The sequence below is a fragment of the Stenella coeruleoalba genome (assembly GCF_951394435.1).
Source record: "Stenella coeruleoalba genome assembly, chromosome: 7".
Classification (NCBI taxonomy): domain Eukaryota; kingdom Metazoa; phylum Chordata; class Mammalia; order Artiodactyla; family Delphinidae; genus Stenella; species Stenella coeruleoalba.
The window spans coordinates 117,387,697-117,411,840 of NC_137153.1; the positions used below are offsets into that span (position 1 = coordinate 117,387,697).

Below are 24,144 nucleotides of genomic sequence, written 5' to 3' on the forward strand. Positions count from 1 at the left end.
GTTACATGAACCAATGCTATACTTTTAAAATGTTGCGGATATCTTCACTCAGAAGCTTGTGTGCTTAGCAGGAAAAAAATACATCTGTAAAGAAAATATCACCAATGTTTCTCCTTCAAGAATTGGTATTTAAAATTGCTGCCTGATAATTACTGTAGGGAGTGCAGTTTTAACATTTTAGGTGTCGTTCTCTTGAAGCAAAGTGTACATGCCTTGTAGATTTGAAATGGATGCTTCTAAGCAGTTCTAAGCAGTTACATCAGAATGTCAGGCTGGTTGACCTTTGCACCTTTGGGAGCTATCTCCCATTATACTACTTTCCCTTCAGGATTTTCATTCCCGCCTGTGTTCAGTGATTCACTTGCCAGGTATTTATTGTTTGCTCACATGAGCACAAGGCATTGTGCTATAGAACTGTGGGAGGTTCAAAGATGGTCCTGGGCTTCCCTGGTGGCGCAGTGGTTGAGAGTCCGCCTGCGGATGCAGGGGACACAGTCCGGGAAGATCCCACATGCCGCGGAGCGGCTGGGCCCGTGAGCCATGGCCGCTGAGCCTGCACATCCAGAGCCTGTGCTCTGCAACAGGAGAGGCCACAGCGGTGAGAGGCCCACGTACTGCAAAAAAAAAAAAAAAAAGATGGTCCTGATTTTCAGGGATCAAATTGAGATGAAACACCCAAACGTTTAATTCAAATGCTACGCCTTATTTTGTTCACATTAATAATATAGGTAAGAAGAATTACAGTGGTTGAGAGAAGGAGAGACTGCTCTTCACTAGGGTGAATGGTCAGGGAGAAACTTGGGAGTGGTATTTGGTGGGGGGAGATGAGGAGAGCTTTTGGGCATATGAAGAGGCCAGGAGTAAGGAGGTAGGATTTCACCCCACCCCAAATCTGACTATTAAAAGGAGTAAAGGGTACAGGACAGTGACACAGATTCCGGGCAGAGGGCATGTCCTTCCTGTACAAGAGTCTGAGGAAAGGAAAATACAAGGTCCTTAGGAATTAGGTTGTGATCCAACTCTGTATGCTCGCCTAAGGGGTTTCGTTGTTGAAGGCTTTGGGATGAGATGGGGACAATGTGACAGAACTTCGGGGAAATTTAGCATTGCCTTCAAACACAGATATGAGGGAGACTTTTGCTGGTGATATGACAGATTAACTGTTCTGAAAATCCACCTGATAAAAACACTTAGGCATGATGCCTAAATATATGACATCTTTTTAGTGAATAGCTGAACTTGCAAGAAAAGGGGGACCTCCTCAAGGCCTAAAAAATAAAGGACAAACTGGAAGTTTGAGGTGCAAGCTCAAACTACAGCTGTCTTGGAGTCATTTGCTGATTTCAGTAACCAAGAGGCTTTTTTTCCCCCCAGATAGTTTTATTGAGGTTAATTGACATACAATAAACTGCAGATATTTACAGTGTACAATTTAATAAATTATGACATGTGTATATACCCATGAAATCATCACCATAATTAAAATAATGAAAATATCAATCAAGTTTATGACCTTCTGCAGTCTTTTGCTCATCTACCCTTCTCCATCCCCAGTCAACCACTTAGCTGTTTTCTATCCCTATACATTAGTTTTCATCTATATAAAATTCTAGACAGTACAGTCATATACTATATACTCTTATCTGCCTGACTTAATTATTTTGAGATTCATCTGTGTTGTTGTGTGTATCAATAGTTTGTTCCTTTTTATTGCTAAGTACTATTTCATTGTCTGGATGTACCATACTTTGTTTATCTATTCACCTGTGGGTGGGCATTTGGGTTGTTTCCATTTTGGGGTTATTACAGATAAAGCTGCCAGAACATTTGTGAACAAGTCTTTGTGCAGACACATGCTTTTATTTCCCTTTGGTAAGGAGCTAGGAGTGGAACGGTTCAGTCATATGGTGGGTGTCTGTGAGACTTGGATTTTAAAGGCTATTTGGGCACAGGAGACAAAGTCTTGGGCTTGTGTTAAACATGGAGGTGGAACTGAGACTACCATATAAAGCTGGGACTTTTGAAGTGCTGTCCATATCTCTAGCAAAATGGTAGAATGAGAAAATAAGCCCATTGGCAGATTTTTTTTTTTTTTTTTTAAACTTGTCTGATTTGGCTGTACTTTGAATGGGGGGAAAAGTCTCCTCGGGTAGTTTTTACCCTAGGCCTGCCTTCTCTTGAACTTTGTTTGAATTTACCTGACCTATGTAGTCTGGGTATTTCCAAGAAGAGAAATTATCTTAAAGAGATGCTGGGTTGATAGAGTTCCCAGATATTGGCAGTAGTCAATAACATATCCTTTTTGGATATTCCTGCCTTTATCCAGCCTTAGCCCAGGATTCCCACAGATAAATCCTCACCAAACATGAGCTCACAATCCAAAACTTAAAAACACAAGGAAATAAACAACTATGAATGAGAGAGAGAGAAAAAAGCAGAACTAGAGTGGAGCTTTAGATATTAGAATTATCAGGTTCAGAATATAAAATAATGGCTTAAAAACATTTAAATAAGTAAAATGTGAAGTAGAAAATAAGTGAGGGCTAAAATCCTATGAAGAAAGACCTGGAAGAATTGAAAACAGAGATATATAATCAGTGAAATTAAACCCTAATGGATGGGCCAAACGATGAGTTAGACACAGCTAAAGAGAGATTTTGTAAATTGGGGATAAAGCTTAAGAAATTACACAGAATGCAGTATAGAAAGACAAAGATGAAAAGTATGAAAATTAAATCTAAAGAAACAGAACAGAATGAGATGATTTAAAATAATGGTGAGAGACTTCCCTGGTGGTGCAGTGGTTAAGAATCTGCCTTCCAGTGCAGGGGACGCATGTTCGATCCCTGGTCGGGGAACTAAGATCCCACATGCCACAGGGCAACTAAGCCCTCACACCCCAACGAAGAGCCCGCACGCGACAATGAAAGATCCCACATGCCGAAACTAAGACCCGATGCAGCCAAAAATAAATAAATAAATAAATATTTTTTAAAGAATGGTGAGGCAGAAGATGGTAGAGGTAATAGGGGAGAGGCAGTATTTGAGGAAATTATGCTAAAAATTTCCAAAAATATTGAAAACCAGAAATCTTTAGATTTAGGAATCAGAGTAAATCCCAAGTAGAATTTTTTTAAAAAAACCTTATCCAGACAAACTGGAGTATAATAGAACGCCAGAGACATAAAGGTGATCTTAAAGCATCAAAGAGAAACTGATTACCTCCCAAGGAGTGCTATTTGACTGCAAGGAAAACTTCTCTGCAGCAACGATGGAAACCAGAATACAGAGGAATAGTATCTTAAAGTGCTGAGAGAAAATTATCGCCAACCTAGAATTTTAAACTCAGTTAAAATATAATTTAATAATGAGGGAATGATAACATTTTCAGTTAAACAAAAACTGAGCTTTTACCTCCAACAGACTCACAAAGGAACTTTTATACTTTAAAAAAAGGGAAAATGACCCCAAAAGGGAGAATGTCTGCAATGCAAAAGAGAATGTCTGTGCAATACCCAGGAGACTAGCCCTTGAATGATAAAGCCACTCTGAGATAAAGGAGTTAAACGTGAGAGTCCTCTGTCAGTCTGCTCTAGGTGTCCGCTGTGAAATTTGAATCAAGTGAGCTCTAAGTTAACCTAAATTAAGAAGTTTTGGAAACTGATTTTCAGGCACATTGGTGGCCAAGGATGGTATGCAGGAGAAAGCCCTGGAGGGGATGGGCAGAGTTGCAGGGATAGTGCCAACAGCTACAGAGCGATGAAACAGGGTCACGTTTCTTAGAAGGGGCTCTTTGTATTAATTTAACATGTGCCCTCCTGGACCTTTGCCTTTTTTCCTTTGCTGTTTGGGAAATATCCTTGACTACTTTTCATTCATTTTTTAAATTAATTTTTTATTTTGGCAGTCACATTTTTAACTACCAGAGGTTTTTTTTTATTATTAATTTTAAAAATCTTTCTCATAACATGACATTCTTGATTTCTGAACATATAATCCTTATGAGTCTCTCTGAGGATATAAACTAGAGGAGTTGTGGGGGTTTGTTTTTTGGTGTTTTAAAAAATTTTCTCCAGTTTCCAAAATTATCTGTTTCCTTCAGGGTTAATCTGTTCGTCTTGGTCTTTTTCTGTGATGTTCTACGCTTTCCTTAAAAGTCTGATGATCCTTGTTGTCTATTCCTATTTAAGAAAGTGGGAATGGGAAGGTTGATTAGGAGTTCTATGTATGTGGGTGGGATTGTAGCTTGGCCGGTTCCATTTCTGGATTAACGAGTAGGGGAATTAAGAAATCTTCTCAGATGGCTTATATGACATTGGGGCACCAACATGCTGCATTAGTGTTTTCCAGACTTTCCTTTAATTTCTTTTTTTTAATTAATTATTTATTTTTGGCTGCGTTGGGTCTTCACTGCTGCGCACAGGCTTTCCCTAGTTGTGGCGAGCAGGGGCTACTCTGTGTTGCGGTGCACGGGCTCCACATTGCGGTAGCTTCTCTTGTTGTGGAGCACGGGCTCTAGGAGCGAGGGCTCAGTAGTTGTGGCTCAGGTGCTCTAGAGCACAGGCTCAGTAGCTGTGGCGCACGGGCTTAGTTGCTCCGCGGCATGTGGGATCTTCCCGGAGCAGGGTTGAACCCTGTCCCTTGCATTGGCAGGCAGATTCTTAGCCACTGCGCCACCAGGGGAGTCCCTCCTTTTATTTCTTTAGAGGAGATTCCTCCTTACCGGTGGTAAATGTCTGGGCATGCAGAGGTGGGCCAGGTGTGTGTTTTGGCCGTCGACCATTTCATGAACAGATGTAGCATCATCAGTTTTCACCCCTATGTCTCACTTCCACCTGCATTCTACCTGCAGTCTTCATGTTTGGAGCTCTTCCTGGCACATGGGCTCCCTCTATCACTCTACTCTTTCAAGACTCTCTGCAGCAGGGATTTCCTCCGCTCTGCTTCAGTAGGCAATGTGCACCCATCCACTTTCAGATTCCAAAAAATTTGTCGAAATTTGTTGTATGATGACAACCCCCTTTCTTTTCTCTTCACTGTTGTGGGTTTAGACTTAAAAAAAATTCCTTTATTGTAATTTAAAGGGGTCACAGTCAGGAGAGGGGATAAGCACATGTGCTCAGTCCACCATCTTTCCCCAGAAACCCAGTCATTATTTTAACACCTTTGATGATTATGGATTACTTAAGATAGAGAAAACATAGACCATGAAGCCAAATATATATTAACCTCTAGGCTATTATTCAGAGCTTAGAATTTTTTCTAAGTTCCTTATATTTTGAAAATTTGTCATTTTCCCCTTGAAAATTAAAAAAAAAAGTTTCTGGTAATTTGGGAGGAAAAAACTTTCTAGTTAATTGAGAATTACGATTAAATGAGATTTAAATATTATCATATATTGAGAACTATGACTTTTTTAAAAATCTAAGAATTAATTTCTAGTTACTTGTTCACAAAACAGCCCCCCTGTGTGATGTGAGAACAGCCTCTGGTCTAAGCAGCTGCCAGGTGAGTGAAAGCTGACCTGGAGTGACAGGGAGGCGGTAACAGCACTGGAGATGCGTATGCAGTTGTTAAGATGAGTCACATGGTAGTTATGGCAACGAAGATCAACAGAGGGAAAAAGAGAGACGCTGGAAAAGCAGCAGCACATTTTAGTAACAGTCATTATTCACAATGGCAAAGTTGTTTACTATAAAAATTCCATCCTCCTTTGCCTCTTTGCGGCCCTCCGCCATTTTTTACTTTATGTTAGAGCTTGCTGATTTTTGGCATAATGTGGTACAATTTCACCTCTGAAACACAGTCTGTAAAGTCTCGAGGTACATTAAAGACTTTAGTCCCCAACAGTAAATCACGAAAGGATCTTGTACTGTTTATCCCTTTATGCTTGGAGAGGGGGAGCTTATAAATTTATATAGAGAAATGAGTTTGAAGTGGTGCGTTTGATAGTGAAATGCCTCAACTAAGCAACCAACAATATGTATATCATATGAGTAGTTATGTGGGGAGTTACTTTGGGTTTAAAACAATGTCATACTTTTGATACTTATAGGTGGCTAATGTCTTGGTAAGGATAAAATTGAAATACGGTGAAGTTGCATTTGATTTTGAGATGCTACTGGCAAAGCCTGACATTTAGTTTGATTACTAGAGGTTTTATTATCTACAGCTGCTCAGCTATTGTATTAAAAGAGCCCACTCTGCTTTCTGGCACCACGGATGACACCTTTTATAATTTGAGTGTTCTCAAAAGAACACTGTGTGCAAATGATCAGCCCCAAATGTAAACTACTTTTTTAAAAAGCAGACACATTTTATGTTGGTTCAGTCTCTGGTTTTTGGTTGTGTGTTTTGGGAAGGAAGCTGTAGGGCTGGAAATGTGGTGAACCAGGTGACACCAGAGTTATCTGGTTACAGGCCATGCAGGTGTAGCCTTATTTGCCTTTGTCATATTGGTGGTGATCTTGGGACTGTGTGTATCTGACCAGTCCCCAGACGAAACCTCTTGAAGCTTCAGTTTTGGATTCTGTTCACCTCATATTGATTCTCGTAGTAGGTCCTTCCTTGCCTCAGGCCTTTGTACCTGCTATTTCTAGGTGAACTGTTCCCCCCACTTCCCATATCTCACACTTTCCTCTCCTTGGCTAACATCACCTCCTCCTCCAGGTCTCATCTTACCTGTCACTTTCACAGAGACCTTTCCGCTCTCAGATTCTCTAGCACTCGTGTTAGTCTGTGTTGGCATGTTCCTTACTTATAATGAACCCTATTAGTGTGGCAGTTATGTAGAGCCTTCCTCCTTCACTATGCTGTCAGCTCCATGCAGGGAAGGGCTGTGACTGTCTTAGTCAGTCTGCTGTGTCCCCAGCGCCTGCATTGAGCCTGGCACACGCCATGGGCTGAGGCTCTTCATTTTGAATGGCTGGGTGGAGGTCTGCCATTGCCAGTCCTTTCCGTTATCCGCTATGCCCATGGTTGGTGGATGCAGATGGGGACTGATTTAGGAGATTAGGTGAGCCATTCGGTGTCATCTCTACTAGTGCTGGAAGAAATACAGACTTACAGCCAGCTCTCAGTTATTTCTAATAATGGGGCAGGAGAGCATGGATAATTTAAGTTGCTCTCCCACTCCCCACAATGAGTTTTCTTTTTTTAGATAAAGAAAAAAATTAGAGGAGGGAACTGGAGATGTGTGAGACACCCAGCACTGGAGAAATTGGAAGTGGCTTTCTTGTTTTCATTCTTTTCTTACGACATGATCAAGTAAGTCCAAGAAAGTAGATTGGCCCCTAAATGGGCAGTGAAGATGGATGTGAGGTCCCAGAGAGGATGGGCAAGTTAAGAAAAGATTTAGAAAAAACGGTCAAGCCATCTTACCAGTTGAAGAAAGTGATTAGACTGTGATGAAACTGAAGATGCGGAGCGCAACACTCTCATCGCCTGCCCGGTCCTAGCGGTTCTGTGAATGGGTGCCTGATTGATCTCTTGGCTCCTAAGACAGCCTTTGCCTGGATATATTCACAGTCTGTTTTGAAGTTGTACAGAGAAGCTCACTTGCGTCATTCTGAAGATGCAGTGAGTCAACACAGTCCCAAGGGAGCAGTAATGGCCTCAAACAGAAACTTGGAATGAAAAATTGCTGTGGATTTAAAGACATAGTACTTTCTTCCTATGACTTCATTTGGTAATGGTAAGATTAATTCAGATAACCCTCCTTTAACGGTGGGCCTTAAACCCATATGGAATTTTTTTTTCCTTCACTTTTGTCATTTAACCTTTAAAAATAGGACATATAGTTGGGTGCTTGGTTTGGGGAGACTCTATTGATATAATTCTCTACCGCTCACTTGCCCTGCCCACCTCCCCCCACCCCCCCAAACAGCACAGACACATACATACACTCCTCAACTTGGACTTCTCAGTATGGTTTTCCCTGGTCATTCTTGACCTCAGTCATGTTGACATGCAATGGGATTTTCAGTGGAGAAGAATCACCAGAGAAGAATCTTCACTTAACTTTACCAATTGAGCATATTTATATATACTATTTCAGCCAGAATTTTAAATTGATATTATTTAATAGGATTGCAGATAACATCTTACTATAATAAACATCAAGGGGATTATCCAAATTCCTACTTGCAAATGTCTTTTATATTAGCAAATCTGCCAGCTGCATGATTATCTGATAGTGTGCACTACAAGTATATTATTTTGGCTTACTTTGAGATTAGAGAATTCTCAATAGAATTTTTCCCTTAACTATACAAATCTGCATTGCTTTGCTTTTTTTTCCTCTAGTCTCCTAAACAGTGAGCCTTCTGGGCAGGAAATGAAAGAGGTGGAAGGAGGCAATATAGAATAATGCAGTGGTTTTCAAGCATTGCAACCTGCGTGGGGAATACTCTACTTTGAGTGAGTGTGTGTGTGTGTGTGTGTGTGTGTGTGTGTGTATCTGAAGAAAGTCTCTGAATTAATACATATACTCATTATACAGCACAGTGATTGTTCTTTTTTATTTCATATTGAAAAATGCTGGCTGTGACTTACTGCTGGATTTCATGACCAAGAATGAGTCCTGATCTCGGTTTGAAGAGATGGTAGTGTAAAGAGTGTGGGCTCCAGAGTTTCTCTATCCAGAAATCCTGACTCTACCATAACTTGAGTGGGATCACACCGTTACTGGATTGGCCCTTGAAAGCTTTGGCTCTGACTCCTGTGAGATAGGAATGGAGATAACACACACCCACCTCAAAGGATTATTGAGAGGATGCGTAGAGGCAGTGCACTAAAGCTCTTAGCACGGTGCCTGCAGAGAACCCCCAGTAATTGTAGCTGCTGCAGTGGTAGTTGTGACTGTCCTTACTAAGGTGCTGTAGCTGTATTGGCTTCATGGGAAGTCGTGGAATTTCCTTTCCTGAAGATGTTAAGAAGGATAGATTGTATTTATCAAGAGCAATTATTTTATTTTCTTTATTTTTTATTATGAAAAATTTCAAACCTATAAAAACTTGAAAGAACAGTGCAAAGAACTACCAATCTATCCCTCACCTTGATTCCAACTCTTAACACTTGCCACACGCTCTCCATCTCTCTTTACATAAAACACTTCCCTTTTACCAGACCACCTGGAAATTGGCTGTAGACTCATGATAGCCAAGAATAAGGACATTCTCTTACACCACCGCAGCACCGTTGCAGCACATAAGAAAACCAGCATTAACCCAATAACATTGTTCAACATGCAGTCCATATTCAGAATTCCCCAGCTCTCAGTAATGTTTTAAACATGAATCCCTCAGAGAGTTTAGGATGAACTAGATGGCCTATGAAGTTCCTCATGGAGCTGAAGACTCCTGTGAAGTTGAAAGTAACCACCAAAAGTGTAACTCTCACGTGGAATATCAAATCAATCGTTGGCATCCTTTTATGTGAACCTTAGAGAGCTGGTGAGATGGGATGGAGGCTGTGGTTGTCTCCTCTGTGTGGGACAGTCAACACACCTGCTTTAGAGATTGCATCCTTTACTTTGCCGGTTCACACAGATGTGTTCTGGTAATAAAATGAGGCACCAAGAAGATACCCGCCGGAATGCAAAGTGGTAGAGCAGTAGGTTACATTTGAATTTAAGCGGCTGTGAATTGGAAACACATACTTGTTGGGATTAGAATGTGTCCAGGTAGGAATTTAAGTTCTTCCCTCAAATTGAGGATGACAAGGATATTTTTTAAGGAGAGAATTTAAGGTGAATAGTATGGAAGTTTGTACATGTGTGTGTGTGTGTGTTTTTTTTTTTTACATGTGTGTTTTTTAAATACACATACACACACAGTAAGAAGATTAAAGCAACAAAGGCAGGCATTCAGTAGAAGTAAGGTCTACCTTACTAGTTTCTTCTGTATTTTTTCAAAGCTACTTTAATTAATTCCAAAATGTCCATTATTTCACATTAAAAAAACTCTATAGCAAATATTTTATAATAACTACAAATGGAATATAACCTTTAAAAATTGTGAATCACTATATTGTATACCTGGAACATATATCAACTATACTTCAGTTTAAAAAAATAGTTAAAAAATTAAAAATTGAAAAGAAAAAAAATCTCTAAAATCAGGGTGGATCTTATAATAATTCTATTATAATAGAATGCCATGGTTTAATGGAACATAAAGTAAAGGTGTGTCTCACAGTGGCATCTTAGATTTGATGAAGTGCAATATTCTATGCATTTACAAGTTTGTGTGTTCTTTTTGGTTTTTTCCTCTTTTTTTAAGACATACAGTAATGTAGAAGAGTCATAGATTTGTATACTACTCTACTACCCAGCTGTGCAGAGATATGCTAGTCTTAAAAAAAAAAAGTCACCTATCTGCCTTCCTCATAAATTGCCATGTTGTAGTGGGGAGAAGTAAAGAGAAGTGTTTTAATTAACAAGGTCTCTCTACCTTACCTGCCGTGCTACTCCCAACTTTTATTCTGTGGCCATCCGTGTATATATGGATGGGAGGTTGCATCCCGCAAGGTGATCTTCTCTCGGAGTTTCAATTAGGAGGTGGGGCAAAAGTTCATTGTTTCCCCCTCAATCTACCAGTCTGCCCTCCCTTCCCCTCAGTGTGCCAGTTACCAGTTTATTGCCCTTCATCTCCAAATCCATTTTTCTTCGCTCTGCTTTGTGACACAGGATCTGGACTCCGTAAGCACTTCTCCCTTGCCAGCTGGCTTAATGTTAGGCTTTGTCAACAGAGGGACAATGTTAAAGGGACACTGCAAGGCCATCGAGGGAGAAGGGGTTTCCTTTCCTATTTCCGGTGTGCTGATTTTCAGTGGGGTATGTCCTTCAGTGGGCTATGCCCAGTGACACTCAGCGTCCCTCACAGACCACCCGGGAGGCTGTACTGTGGACTGACGCCAACCCTTTCACACCCTCCAACAAATGTCTCCACTGCACGGTGGGCCACTTTCATAGACCTCTGTGGATTACTCGCTCTGGCAGGCGTCCTTGCCGCCAGCAGGCTGTGTGTTCCTGCGGAGCACGACCTCTCTGCAGGATCTGAACCTAGTCTTTGGAGTGGAGGGGAGGTGCTTCTGAGTTCTTTAGTTCCTTCCTTGTTTGCTTTCCCTCAGCCCTAGTTGTCTGGTGCTTGGCCCTGGATGACTTAGGGCAGGGGAAGTACTGGCTGGGTGTATGAGACGCAGATAAGGGGGTGGTTTCGAGTGTTGGCTCTGGACCACAGGGCAGATCTAAGCAAGTTGGCCCTGTAATTAATGGAGGCCAAATAGACAAATATGGACTCCTAAGAACGCACAGTCAGAAAATCCTCTTATTAGTTAACAACTTTTTGTTAGTTAATTCTTTATATTAAAATTTCCCTGTACAAATTACTGGTTTGGTTTCCATCTCTTGACAGGACCCTGACTGATAACATCATCTCTTCCCTCCGAATTTTGCAGGGAGGGGAAGTAATGACACTTGTTTGACTATTTGCTTCTTCCTCTCTTCTTCTCTTCACACTTTGATATGATGGAAGGGTTGGACCTTCTACTTCTTTCTGGTGGGATGGAGCTCCTCTCATATCATTTGCTCCCTCTTCCCTAATGCAGTAAACATCTCTGCCGATTTGTCATAGAAGGACATTTGAGTTATTTTGCTAACACAAACAGTGCTGCAGTGAAAATATGGCATATTTTGAAATGAGTTATTAGCTTTAAAAACTGGTTATCATATAATAATAAGTAAACAATTATGTAAATAATTAGCTTTAAAAGCTGGTTATCATATGATAGTAAGTAATAAAAGTTGGACCAGTAAGGATGGAGGAAAAGCAAAGAAATGACTAGTCAGGATTAAAGGGAAGACTACATTACTTTTACTTATAGTATTTCTTTTTATATTTTGTAGCTCTGTTATTAGGTACATACACATTTAGGATTGTTAAGACTTTTAGTTGAATGGACCCTTTTATCACCATGTAACATCCCTCCTTATCCCTGGTAATATTTCTTGTTCTGATAGCCAGTTCAGCTTTCTTTTGATAATGCTTGCGTAATATTTTTTCCCCATTCTTTTACTTTTAACCTACCTTTATTATTACCCTAGTGGTAAATTGCTGTAGCTTTTTTTTTTTTTTTTTTTGCGGTACGCGGGCCTCTCACTGTTGTGGCCTCTCCCGTTGCGGAGCACAGGCTCCGGACGCGCAGGCTCAGCGGCCATGGCTCACGGGCCCAGCCGCTCCGCGGCATGTGGGATCCTCCCGGACCGGGACACGAATCCGTGTCCCCTGCATCGGCAGGCGGACTCTCAACCACTGCGCCACCAGGGGAGCCCTGCTGTAGCTTTTTACTTGGAGCCAGGCTCATGGTTGGTCGGGGCAGAGAATTTCTCGGTCCTCTTAGTCTTTAGTCTTAGACATGTCCTGTGGTGGGGCTCTCTTAGCATTCCAGCACTTCCACCGGTGCTCTATGTCACCCAAACTCTACCTTCCGGGGGCGGGGGGTGTTGGTTGGGTGGGATAGAATTTTTCATGGGCCCCTCCTCCCCAGCAATAGCAGACCTCTATATTGTACCAGTGCACGATCCAGCTGACAATGGCTTTGCTTCTCCTCCACCCCCAGAAGCAGTAGATCTTTGCCTGGATCCTGGGGGGCAGGGAGGGTTTCCTGCCCTCCCCCCAATGGATTAAAGTTTTCACGCAAGTGGGCAAGGTTTTATCCCAGTTCAGTACTGGGGGGCTCTCTCCAGTCTCCTTCTCTGCTCCCAATCTTTATCATGAGCATCTAGTAGAGGCCCCATGGAAAAGAGCTTGCAAGTCAGTTCAGACAGCTGTGATGTCTGGAACTCCCAGAGATTCGATATGTTATACTAAGCCACACTCGGCTTTATAAGAATTTATTAAAATTTAAGCTGTTTTCCTCTTACCTAATTTTATGGCAGCCACCTGTTCCTCCTGTGCTCTGTGAAAGGTCACACAGTTTGTATGTCTTGTCTCTTTGGAGGGACTTGTCACTCTTTAGAATTCTGTTCACTTGGTTACCTTGTGACCTCAGCTCTCTGATTAGCTCAAGAAATGTTAGCCTTTTCTTGTTAGGTTGGGACGGATGTTCTCTTACAGCTTTCTATGTCTTAAGCAGGAGCAGAACTCTGTATTATTTCTTCACCTGTTCCTCAGCAGAAATATTTGGTAAAATGGAGTTCTAGGTTCCTCATAGATCAGTACAGTTTGCTAATGCAAACATTGTATGTTTGTTTCTTCTGTTTTCCACATCTACCATTGGCTCAAGTTTGACCAACTGTGGTTTTTACTTTGTATTTTGAAATTGTTTCAAAATTTACTAGAATAGTAGAGATTCCCACATGCTCTTTACTTAGAGTCATCAACTTTTAGCATTTTGCCACATTACATTTGCTTTATCATTCTCCCCGCTCCTCTCTCTCTTTCTGTATGTGTATGTGGATAGAAAATTCATTTTTCTGAGTCAGTTGAGATTAGGTTGTAACATTTTGTCCCTTATGCTTCAAATGTATTTCTTTAGAACAAGGATATTCTCTTATTTAACTACCGTATAATTACCAATTTTAAGAATTTAACCCTGATAACAATAATTTTGTTTAATCTACCGTCCATATTCCAGTTTTCTCACAGTAATGCCTTTTATAGCATCCCCCCACCCCCACCCCCAAGTGTAGGATCCAGCCCAGGATCATGGATTGCATTGTCATGTTCTTTAATCTCCTGTAATCTGGAACAGTTCCTTAGTATTTCTGTCTTGCATAACATTGATATTTTTAAAGAGTAAAGGCCAGTTAGTTTATAGAATGTTTTTCAGTTTTGGTCTGATGTTTCCCTACTATTAGATTCAGGTTACACATTCTTGATTAGAATACTGCAGGAGTGATGTTATTTCTTTCTCATGGTATCATCCAGGTGCACACAGTGTCCTTCTGCCTGTCATTAGTGACATTAATTTTGATTATCTAGTCAAGGGTGTGGTTTGGTTCCTCCATTGGATAATCAGTTGCTAGTGTTCCTCTTGCAACTAAAAAGCAATCTGTGGGGAAGACATTCCCTGACCATGTAAATAATCTGCTCCTCACAAAACTTTAACCCCAGAAATTGATGATGCCCTGGGTATACAGATTCAAATGACCCAGAACTCTGGTAGGGTGAGGGAGGAGAGTGGTGTGCCTGTGACAAGCTTGGGCTCTCTTAGGGTAGAGGAAGGGGTTGCTGATCCAAGACGGTTTCTTGTAAAGCCAAGACTTCAGAGAGGTTACACTCTCAGAGAAAAGGTGGACTAGGAGAGGAGTACTTTACACAGTATCAAGCAGCAAAGAAAATTTTCCATTTCACTTTTGGCTTTGGGTGGAGGACAAAGTAAAAAAAAAAAACTCACATGAGAACTTGTGGCTACTGACTAGCTCTCACATGGGTTTGGAAATTGATTTTATACTATTTGCGTGACACTGCTCCCCCATAATTGCAAGTTGGAAATCTTGATTTAAAGTGGACCTAGGTTTTTAGTGTCCGTGGGCACATGACAGAAGCAAATTGAAGTCTTCTTTGGACTCAAAGAATTCCCGTGGATCATTCCAACTAAAATGAACACACCAAAAGAGACAGGCAGACACACAGACACACAGAGACAGGATATCATGAGCAAGAGTCAATAGAAATCATAGTAAACTCTGACATCTAAAGATTTCAGATATTGGAAATACTGGATATTGAATATAAAATAAAATCACTTAGTAATTTTTGGAAACAAAAGAAGGAATTGAAAATATGAGTAAAGAAAAAGATATCATCAAGAACAACCAGGCAAATTTATTTTAAAAACCAAATATAATGTCAAGAAGTGAAAAGTGTAATCTTTGAAATAAAAAATTCAAGGAGGGGTTGAATATCAGAATAGATATAGCTGAAGAGAGAATTAATGAATTGGAAGATAAATCTGAATAAGTAACACAGCTTGCAGTTTAAAGAGATAGAAAATATGATTGATTAAGAGACAGGGTATATAGTGAGAAGATCCAACTTATGTTTAATTGGAGTTCCAAGAACATAAGAGGATGCTAGGGGGAATGGCAAAGAGGAAATACTGAAAGAGATAACTGGTGAGAATTTTTATAATTGATAAACAGCAGGCCATCCCTTGTCATTTGTGGAAGTTAGGGCATCAGTATAAATGTAGGCCCACAAACTATATGTCTAAATATTTAAGAGTTACAGGTGTAACAAATTACTAAATAAAATATGTTCTATACTCCTGCCTTGGTGAATATACCATAGTAACCTAGAAATTTAGAGTGTCTGAACTTCACAGAGTTTTGCACTGGCATGTAGCAGCACAGACTGAGCCAGACCCCGACCTATGGCCTGACCCTCTTCTCTTTCTTCCCCCAGCTTTTTTGTGTACTGTGAGGGGCCTCAAGCACACATGTGTAGATGTTTCAGCCTGCCTACGTAATCTCTGTTCACATTTCTCACAAACATGCCACTAGAGGACACCTCTGGCATGTTTAATCTGCCCCCCACACTGCTGGTGCATTCCACCTTCAGAGTGGTGGGAAGAGATCCATGTAAGCCCTGAATGTGGGCTTGGAGCTGATTAGGTAGGGAATTCCAGGGTCCTGGATACCTAGAATATGGTAGTTAGGCTCTTGGTGGGCACATCCCCTGAGCCTTCAGACCCCTTGCCTTGTGGGGAGAGCTGCAGTCTGTTAAATTGTGGAATTGAGGACGGGGTCCTCTCTTGTCCTAAGTTCTGAGTGTGGTAGAGAGATAAAAGTTCTCAGGTTCAGGAAGCCCATCAAAGTCCAACACAGTCAAAAAGGAAAGGAAAAGAAGGAAAGAAACCCATGTCTAAATACATAGTGAACCTATAGAATATCACAGATGGAAAAGACTCTTAAAATAGCTAGAGAGAAAAGACAGATCACCTACAAAGGATTAGAGTGACGGCTGGCTTTTCTACAGCAAGAGGAGAAGCCCTAAAACGGTAGAATAATATTTTCAAAGTAGGCAGAGAAAATAGCTATTAACCTAGAATTGTATAGCCATAAAACAGTCTTTCAAGAATGAGAATGAAATAAAGACATTTTCAGATAAATAAAAACAAAAAGAATTTACCACTGAGAACTCATCATGAAAGGACATTCTCAAGGATATATTTCAAGAAGGGAAATGACTCTAAGAAAGAAGGTTTAGAATTTAAGAAGTTAAATAGACCCAGAGATGTGGATTAACTTGCCTAAATATCCCAGTTGGTTTAGAACCAAGCCAGGACTTAAACCCCCAAATCATCTTTCTTCCATCCAGACAGAATGAAAGTAAGAAATGAAGTTGAAAATAGAATAGCATTTTCATCTAGGAAGTAGACCTAGGTTGCCTCGGGGTTCACTTCTGAGGTAAGCCCTACATTTGTGCGAGGACATACCATCACTTAGGTTGAGTCTTGACAGCCTCTGGGAATTCGCTCTGAGCTTCCCATTGCTAATGTGTCATTTTTCCTTTCTCCTGACGCTGAGTTGGTTGGTCAAACTGAGAACTTTACATTCTGCCCTTCAAGAGGCCACATGGTAGCCTGAGGCCACAAGTAACCGAAAGCCTCTCCAGTGAGGTGACCCCTTTCATGTCACTGCTTGTCTCTTGATTTTCTTCTTTTTCCTTTCCAGTTTCTATCAGCTACCTCCTGCACCGACTGGTCCTTCAAGAACTTCTTCATCCTCCCAGCCCTCCACTTGTACCCCTTCTCTATAACAAACCAGTAACCATGTCAAATAAGATTTCTGATGTGGGGTCCTGGGAAGCACAAAGAGTGGAAGTATTGAATGGGGGAGGGTATAAGATGGGTTAAGGTGTGTGGAAAATGTTGAATAGGATATTTTAAGAGAAAAGTAACTATACTTCAATAGAACTTAAAAAAGGGTATTTTAAAAAGAAATAAGATATTTTAAGAGATATTTCAAATAATACTGTACTGTCTACGTAGTTGTGCTTGCATTTTTAACTGGTGGTAGTCATAATAATGAGGATTTCCTGTCATTGAAATGTTCTTAAACCTTTCAGAGCATTGTTTATATTATCCTCTCCGTGCATTTTAGAAGTTTCAGACTGTTTCTTCTAAGAAACAGATCTGGCCCGTACAAGCTGTGTTGTGAACTGCACATTTTGACTGGAGTTTTAGTACTGAGCTTTGCCTGCTTTTTAAAGAGTCAGGTAAACACAGCTAATGATGCAGTTTCAAACGTGAGCCACCATCATCCTGCAGGTGACCTTGGATCATGGTCCATCGCTATCTTGTTGAGTTTGGTGCTTCAAACAGCAAAGTTTGTGACTGCCCTTAGGTCATATATATTTTTTTACCTGCAAGCTTACATCCATAAAGTTAGCAGAATATATCATAGTCAAGTTCATCAACTAGCTGATTTATTTTGTTCATTTACTGAGCTTGGGAAGAATCTTTTTTTAAAGGCCAAGTTTAAGATACCTTAGAACATAAAAATATGTGTGTTTCCTGGCCCATTCTATCTTTTGAAGGCCAGATTTCATCAAAACAAATGAATCACTGTTTTTTCTTCCTTCATCATCCCCTAATTGGTTTCCAAAATAAAATGATTAATGGCTGCGTTTCTCAACTGCATTGTTTTGATTACAGTCCTACCGCCAGTACTGATGATACACTGGGAAACACTTTCAAAATGGATGATCTTCTTGACTGGGTCACATGACTTTCCGAAGGGTTCCCCTGATATGTTGTCACCAGGAAGTCATCAAAGGGGCAAGCCGTTTCGTATGCTTTTGTTATAAGTTAAGGAAAATGATTTTAAATAATGAAACCTTGGTTATGATTCAGGCTCCATTTTTCTTCAGATCTGTTTTAGTTTTCAGATTGGAAAAAAAGTATGCATTTTAGAATTCCCTAAAGCATATTTTTAATTCCTGGAGTGTTTTTTTTTTTTTTTTTTTTTTTAAATCATCAGTTTGTGTGAAAGTGTCATCAGTTGACCCACTGGCAGAATATGATTATTCCTGACTGTAGGCACCTCTTTCCTGGTACCCTCAAAAGAGCGACTCTCTTCACATTTCTTTAGCACTTTGTCCAATGTGTGATAAGGAAGCATAAAGCTAGTTGGACTAGCTGGAAGACCCAAGGGTTTCTTGTGAGCATCCACTTGTACTACAATTGGGCTTTTTGTTCATTGGTGAACTGCTCCTTGCCATGCTGTCTTACATAGCTCGTTGGCCACTGAGTATTTCATTTATAGCAACAGGAAGGAATAATTACCCAGATATTATGAAGTGGGTGGTTTTAGAATTCCACTTCAGATGGCATCGACCCTTAATGCAGCTGGTTTCACTTAATACATTTTGTTTAAACAAACCCTGTTCCTGGAAGTGGTTTCGGAATAGTCTGTTCCTTGTAGCTGTTCCTTTGCTCTTATTTTTAAAAATGTTTTTCCCAACGATATCATAAGCGCATGAGCCTGACAGATACAAAACTTTTGCTTAGGGCTTCCCTGGTGGCGCAGTGGTTGAGAGTCCACCTGCCGATGCAGGGGACACGGGTTCGTGCCCCGGTCCGGGAAGATCCCACATGCCGCGGAGCGGCTGGGCCCGTGCATGCGGAGCCTGTGCTCCACAACGGGAGAGGCCACAACAGTGAGAGGCCCACGTAATGCAAAAAAAAAAAAAAAAAAAAAAAATTTTGCTTAAAGTTATTGCACTTATGAATAGAGTTATGTCCAGATATGATATATTGATTATCGTATTCATAGCTTAAAGATTTAATTTGGTACCTTTATTTTGCATAACTGGCCACATTTTTTTGTTGTTAAGGTATATTTCTCTTTAAGGGACTCTGATGTCTAGAAGTCACAACTGACTGACTAAATAGATAAATTAGAGAATAAGTGGTTTTCACTTTGTAAACATGAAAAATTCTTAACAAAAAGCCATGGCTGGGCTGATTAAGCAATCAGTATATTTTCAAGTGGGATATAAATTTCTAGTTTAGGTATGATACCACAATATTAAAATTAAAAAAACTGAATAGAAATAAAAAATATAATACTGGTAGTCTCTACTCTGACTTTTACTTTATCAAAAGAATTTTAATGAGAGAATCTTTTAAAAACAGGAATTTATAAAACTTACGCAAGTCATTAAGAATTTTTTATATAAACTTTCATTTTGTTGTATTCTCTCATAGGATTTATTCTTGTCTTTGCAGAACTTATTTTGATTTATAATTATACTTTAATTAATGTGATACTTTGTTCACTGCCCCTCCCCTCCTGGACTGTAAGCTCGCTTAGCACAGGAACATGCCTATCTTGTGCTTTTATTAAATCTCAGTACATATTCTATTACCTGGCACATAGTAGATGTTTAGTAGAAACTTATTGAGTGAATGAATGAATCAGTGAAATGCTTTTCACCTTTCTCTACTACTAGAATGCAGTATAATGATAACGATAGCAAACTTACATTACTCTTAACTATGTCAGACCCTGTTCTGAGTGCTTTATGTACTCCGTAAGTATTGGGTGGTCACTGCATACAAAGCATTCAACAACGTGATGGTTAACATTTAAATCTTGCTGCCAAAACCATTCTTATTTGTGTTTGACGGTTATTCCAGGCATTTTCCATATAGGAATATTTTGGTAATAAAAGAACACAGGATGTTCTTCCCACTCCCAGGACTAGTGCGTTTGTGATTCCAGGTGCAAATCTCTGTTGCCAGAACCCATGGACCTGTTCTCAAAGTTCAAACACTACATCAAGAGATTAGACCAGGTACCTTTTCATTTTTTCCCTCTTTTTTTCTCTCCTTTTCCCGCCCTTTGGTGTTCATCTCTTCAGCAGGTCAGAATTGATACAGCTTCCAGAAGCTTCCAGTAAACAAATGATTACCTTTTAATTCTTATTCTGATGAATACTTTTTGGTTGTAATTGTTTTTATTACAAAGGTAGTATTTACTCATTATTTTAAAATAAGTAAATGTCTCTTTCTCTTGATCACCCCCCTTAGGAGTAACCCCTGTTGTTTGTTGAATATTCATCAGACCTTTTTCTCCTGGCTTCTTGCATGTTTAAGAAGGTTGCATTTGAAAACACTGTATCCTCCACCATATGTTAAAGTGGATGTTCTGCTTCTCAGAGTACAATTTAATTTACTTTGTAGATGTTATTAATGAAAGGCAGAGAAGACACTGGGCCCAACATTAAGTGTGGAACTTACAAAACGTATATTAATGACTGTTACTAAGTTATTGCTCGCAATGGAACCTGTAACATATTCCTGTTAAATTAATCTCAAATTGCTAAGTGTGTTATTCCAATAATCAGAAAAGGTAGATAAGTAACAAGGAGCAGGAGACTTGTGCCCAAGTAAAAAATAAATGTGGATTTACAACATCTAAGAATCTTTTGGCAAATCAAGAATGATCACCAATAGCAAACAGCTTTACTGGTCATCTGTCTGCTTGGATTTGGTACACTGGTTTAGTACAATATTTGGTAGAACGTTACTGACCAGAAAACATGGATGTCACATCTCTAGAAAGAAAAACTATAGTAGTTCAATTCCCAATGTGTACCTTAGTTGTTTTTTGTTGTTGTTGTTGTTTTTATTTTTACTTTTCAAGTAAAAAGAATCTCTAAAAAAAAGAAAAAGAAAAGAAAACAATAACCACCAAGCTCTTTCACACTACTTGAGAATAGTGGAAATACAGAGGAGACATGCCATGAGATTGATTGGTATTTCCCAGTGTGCTTTTTCTATTTCTTGAAAATTGTACAGTACTTTGCCACGGTTTGTTACCTGGATGAAATGAGAAACCTGTGCCTTCAGTATTTCCTACCAGCCCTTTCTTGACTTTGTTCTCTGCCTCTTCCTATAATAACAATGAATTCTTTAAGAATAGCAGGGGGATTGAAGAAGCAAGGTGGTTAAACAAAAATTGTCTTTACACATACCAGCCCATTCTGTGATGTACATGAGTTCAGAGCAACCTCCAAGGCCCCTCTTCCAGCCCCATGCTTCACCCTTAACAGTAATGTGAATGCAGCCAGGAGAGTCATAAAACTGTGGGTTTAAGGTGCCATAAGGAAAGGAGGCTTCACTAACGCCAATGTTTGGAGCTGTGTTTGTCCTCCCAGAGGTGTTCGTACTGGTAAGCAGTGCTCCGTGGTGAGAGTGAGCTTTGCCTTGGTAAAGTGCATGACAGGTGATAGTGAAAGGGCCATGGGAAAGAATTACTGGGAGGGTTGCAGGTGCATTGGCTCAGGCAGATTGGTCATACGAAGAGTACACAGGAAGGCTGAGGTTTGGGAGTTTATTCTCTTAAAAGTGATCCGTGTCTAATAACCCCTGGAAAATCTTCATTTACTTCCAAGGGGTACACATACTCCAGTCTGAGTCCTGATCTAGATTCTATCATGTATTAGCTGTGACCCTGGACAAATAACTTTAGTCTTATGGCCTCAGTAAGAAAGTCGATCATAATGCCACCTCCCTAAAGGGTTTGATGGGATTTCAGTGGGATATTGCATATAGAGTGCTTGATAGAGTAAGTAAAAAGTTATGTGTCAACCATTATTGATATCTGTAACATAATGGTTTTTATAAGTGAAATATAGTTGAACTTTGTTAACATCAACTCCTCACAGACCTTCAGGGAAGCCTGTCAAGGAAGGAAATCTTAGTGAAGTAAATGGAGAACACTGAACAGCACCTTGACAGAGTCCTAGTCAGGGGAGGATATGTATAGAATATTAGGGCCTGGGTTGGGAGATTTTTTTTAAGTAATTAAAAAAAAATTAAGGTATTCTTTACATGTAATAAAGTCCACCCATTTTAAGTGTACGTTTTGATGAATTTTGGTGCGTAATCATGGAACCTCTGTCACAACTGAGATTATAAAACAGTTCCCTCGTTATAACAATTTTTTCTGTGCCCCTTTCCAGTTAATTCCCTTCTCCAACCACTGATTCCAGGCAACTATCCATCTGCCTTCTGTCTCTGTAATTTTGCCTTTTCAAGAAGTTCATGTAAGTGGAATAATACAAAAACCATAGACTTTTGTATTTGATTTCTTCCACATAGCATGACTTTTTGGTATTCATTCATGTTGTTGTGTATACTGTCTCTTTTCTTTTCCTTGCTAAGTTTGTTTATCCATTTATCAGTGGATAACATATGAATTGCTTCCGTTGCTGGGGCTCTTATGAATACTGCTGCTATGAACAGTCCTGTACTTGTCGTTGTGTGGACATACGCTTTTATTTTTGCTGGAGAAATACCTAAGAATGGAATTTCTGGGTCATAGGACAAGTGTAAATATGGACCTACAGATGGACTCTATTCTGATTCTGTTGGTATGTGTCTGTTCTTCTACCAATGTCATACTATCCTGGTTACTGTAGCTGTATAATGTATCTTGAATTAAGGTGTCATCAGATTTTATTGTTCTTTTTCAAAATTGTTCAGCTATTCTAGGTCTTTGCCTGTCCTTATAAAGTTTAGAATTACCTTGTCAATTTCTTCAAAAAAGCCAGTGAAGATTTTGATTGAGATTGCATTGTCTATTATCCATTTGGAGGGGATTGCCGTCTTAATATTGGCTTCATGAGGAATCAATATTCTACAATCCATGAGTATGTCTCTCAGTGTATTTAGGTATTTTATAATTTCCCTTTCCAATGTCTTAATAATTTTCAGTGTACAGGGCTTGCACATCTTTCATTAAGTATATAAATAGTATTGTTAAACGATATTGTAAATAGAATTGTTATTTAATCTTTCTAACTTTTTTTTTCGCTAGACAATGAATTAAGCAAACCTTTATTGAAGCTTAAATTGTGGTACAGAAATACATTTCAACTGATTTAAGTCCAACACCACGAAGAGAGAAATTATGGCACCAAAATTTTCCCTCCTCTGTCATACACACTAGGATTAATTTAGATTACTATTCAATCTAGTTTTCATTTTTCTAGGCTTTGTTCCATACAAATTTGTGCCGTTTTTCAACATTAAATAGAAATCTTAAATCTGTTGGGGTGGGGGGAATCAGACCTCAAGCCAATAAATGTTCATCAAATCTACTGGGACACTGTTCAAGAAGAAAATCCACTTTGAGCATTGGTCCTCATAACAGCACCAAAACATTAGGTACTGCGCGCTAATTACAGAATCGGACTGATCCATTGATCGAAAGCTTCTTCAGTGAAGCTCTGAATCAACAACATGTTTAAAAGTCAAAAGTGTTCCAACCACTTGATTTCAAACCAAGTAGAATTTATGTTTAGAAACACTAAAAAAAAAAGTGTTTCATTTATAAATATGGAAGGAACAAAAACATCACTGCATCAATCCAGAAAGAATCAAAAACTGTTTGAGGACAAGAAGAAATACAAAATTGAGTCAACTCTGCTCTTTTCTCAGCTGCTTAGATGTCCATATTAGCAAATACAGCTAAAAGATGCCAAGTCTTTTAAGCCTGTATTTCTAGTCATTTCCCATTGACCATTTTGGAATTTTGTATGTTATGTTTTATGGATAGCATTCTGCTTCACTGTGTAGTATGTCTGAGTAATCTGAACAGTTCTCATTCATCACTTGATGTTACTCCACGGTGAAAGAAATACCAGTAAGAGGAACCGTCAGAACACTATCACATGCATCACAAAGTCACAGAACTTTTTAAGTCACAAGATGGCAAAGACATCGATTCTGCTTTGAACCAAAGTTTATGGCATTACCATTAATAGAAATTAGTGGAAAAGGCTGCATCATCTGAGCTGACTTGATTTGTTGAATCCAATACAACCTTTATCTTAAATCTCCTTGCTAACAAATTTAGTGATAATTCTTTTATACTACTACTTAGCAAGTTAATAAAGCCATGGTACTCATGAGAGGCTAATCTCATTTAACGGGGGGCACAGAATGGCATACGGTTTCCATATAGTTCTGCCAATATTCCCTAGTATCAATGTACACCTTCTTTGCTAATCAACACCAGCTTATTCCAAAAGAGCTCATAGTAACGAAAAATGCCAAACTCCCTTGACCTTAAAAGAAAATTAAGCCCAGAGTCCATCCCCCCCACCCCGTTCCCCCTCTGGGGTA

At 39.6% G+C, this 24,144-nt stretch overlaps 1 protein-coding gene across 1 annotated transcript in view; it reads left to right on the plus strand.

The window, feature by feature from the left end:
- Positions 1-24,144, plus strand: part of ABL1 (ABL proto-oncogene 1, non-receptor tyrosine kinase) — a 133,381-nt gene that overhangs the window by 35,270 nt on the left and 73,967 nt on the right. The window lies entirely within an intron of this gene.